At 53.9% G+C, this 2,372-nt stretch overlaps 1 non-coding gene across 1 annotated transcript in view; it reads left to right on the top strand.

The window, feature by feature from the left end:
* Nucleotides 1-715: 715 nt before the first annotated feature.
* LOC124187293 overlaps nucleotides 716-2,372 on the top strand; it is a 1,911-nt gene continuing 254 nt past the window's right edge. The window contains exon 1 of the ribosomal RNA XR_006871836.1: nucleotides 716-2,372. This exon is cut by the window's right edge and continues 254 nt beyond it. This is a non-coding gene — a ribosomal RNA (small subunit ribosomal RNA).

Genomic DNA, 2,372 nt, shown 5'->3' with positions numbered 1-2,372 from the left:
CGCGGCGTCCCGGAGTCGATCCGGGCCGGGAGCCTGTCGGAACATCGTCAAATGAGCCTCGGTTAATTTCGACAAAGTTCCCGGAGTTCAAAATTTTTCGATAGCCCGCGGAGGTTTCGCCCCGTAAGCCGACCGTGCTACCACCGTACCGGCGCCGACGTCCTAGCGGCCAGGCTCCTACTAGTAAGAGGAGCGAGTCGGTCGGGCCGGTCTCCCGTCGTCCGCCTGCTACGCCGTACCGGTACGTGCTCGAGCACGATACGTACGTCGGCGTAGACCAGGAGCGGGCGTTCGCGGACCGTTCCGTGCCTCGTACCAAAGAAACTACGCGACTCGCGTTGTTTCATCTATCGTCACTGCATTACCGCGGGTCGGTGTCTCAGACCGAATGGCCCTTGACGCGGTACCAAGAAGTTCGGCTCTCCGTGAAACACGGAAGGCTGAACGCTCCAACGCACGCGTCAACTCGCTTCTTTCCGAGCGTACACTCAAAGACCAGAGACGTTATAACAACGTATCCCAGACGCTTTCAATCTAGCCGACGGGTACGGGAGATCGTTCGAACGCTTATAAGCCGAGTGTCGAGGTGGCGGCACACGGAACGGGGCTGCCTGCGTGCAGTCCCGAAACACACAGTAGACGCGCGGCCGACCGGGCTACGAGACCCGGTCGGCGATGGGTGGCGCACGTCCGAGCCGAGATTTTGTATCGAAGCTCCCTGGTTGATCCTGCCAGTAGTCATATGCTTGTCTCAAAGATTAAGCCATGCATGTCTCAGTGCAAGCCAAATTAAGGTGAAACCGCGAATGGCTCATTAAATCAGTTATGGTTTCTTAGATCGTACACACATTTACTTGGATAACTGTGGTAATTCTAGAGCTAATACATGCAAACAGAGTTCCGACCAGAGATGGAAGGAATGCTTTTATTAGATCAAAACCAATCGGCGGCGGGTACGTCCCGTCCGCCGTTTACCTTGGTGACTCTGAATAACTTTGGGCTGATCGCACGGTCTCGTACCGGCGACGCTTCTTTCAAATGTCTGCCTTATCAACTGTCGATGGTAGGCTCTGCGCCTACCATGGTTGTAACGGGTAACGGGGAATCAGGGTTCGATTCCGGAGAGGGAGCCTGAGAAACGGCTACCACATCCAAGGAAGGCAGCAGGCGCGCAAATTACCCACTCCCGGCACGGGGAGGTCAGTGACGAAAAATAACGATACGGGACTCATCCGAGGCCCCGTAATCGGAATGAGTACACTTTAAATCCTTTAACGAGGATCCATTGGAGGCAAGTCTGGTGCCAGCAGCCGCGGTAATTCCAGCTCCAATAGCGTATATTAAAGTTGTTGCGGTTAAAAAGCTCGTAGTTGAATCTGTGTCCCACGCTGTCGGTTCACCGCTCGCGGTGTCTAACTGCATGATTGTGGGACGTCCTACCGGTGGGCTTAGCCCTCCGGGGCGGCCCAACTAATATCCCATCGCGGTGCTCTTCACTGAGTGTCGAGGTGGGCCGGTACGTTTACTTTGAACAAATTAGAGTGCTTAAAGCAGGCTATTTTCGCCTGAATACTGTGTGCATGGAATAATGGAATAGGACCTCGGTTCTATTTTGTTGGTTTTCGGAACCCCGAGGTAATGATTAATAGGGACAGATGGGGGCATTCGTATTGCGACGTTAGAGGTGAATTCTTGGATCGTCGCAAGACGGACAGAAGCGAAAGCATTTGCCAAAAATGTTTTCTTTAATCAAGAACGAAAGTTAGAGGTTCGAAGGCGATCAGATACCGCCCTAGTTCTAACCATAAACGATGCCAGCTAGCGATCCGCCGAAGTTCCTCCGATGACTCGGCGGGCAGCTTCCGGGAAACCAAAGCTTTTGGGTTCCGGGGGAAGTATGGTTGCAAAGCTGAAACTTAAAGGAATTGACGGAAGGGCACCACCAGGAGTGGAGCCTGCGGCTTAATTTGACTCAACACGGGAAACCTCACCAGGCCCGGACACCGGAAGGATTGACAGATTGAGAGCTCTTTCTTGATTCGGTGGGTGGTGGTGCATGGCCGTTCTTAGTTGGTGGAGCGATTTGTCTGGTTAATTCCGATAACGAACGAGACTCTAGCCTGCTAAATAGGCGTACCTTCCGGTATCTCGAAGGCCCCCGGCCTCGGTCGGGCGGTTTTTACTACCGGCGTACAAATAAATCTTCTTAGAGGGACAGGCGGCTTCTAGCCGCACGAGATTGAGCAATAACAGGTCTGTGATGCCCTTAGATGTTCTGGGCCGCACGCGCGCTACACTGAAGGAATCAGCGTGTCTTCCCTGGCCGAAAGGCCCGGGTAACCCGCTGAACCTCCTTCGTGCTAGGGATTGGG

The sequence above is a fragment of the Neodiprion fabricii genome, unplaced genomic scaffold (genome assembly GCF_021155785.1).
Source record: "Neodiprion fabricii isolate iyNeoFabr1 unplaced genomic scaffold, iyNeoFabr1.1 ptg000040l, whole genome shotgun sequence".
Lineage (NCBI taxonomy): Eukaryota > Metazoa > Arthropoda > Insecta > Hymenoptera > Diprionidae > Neodiprion > Neodiprion fabricii.
Note: the sequence above shows the minus strand (reverse complement) of the source record. Positions and strands in the feature narration are given on the sequence as shown.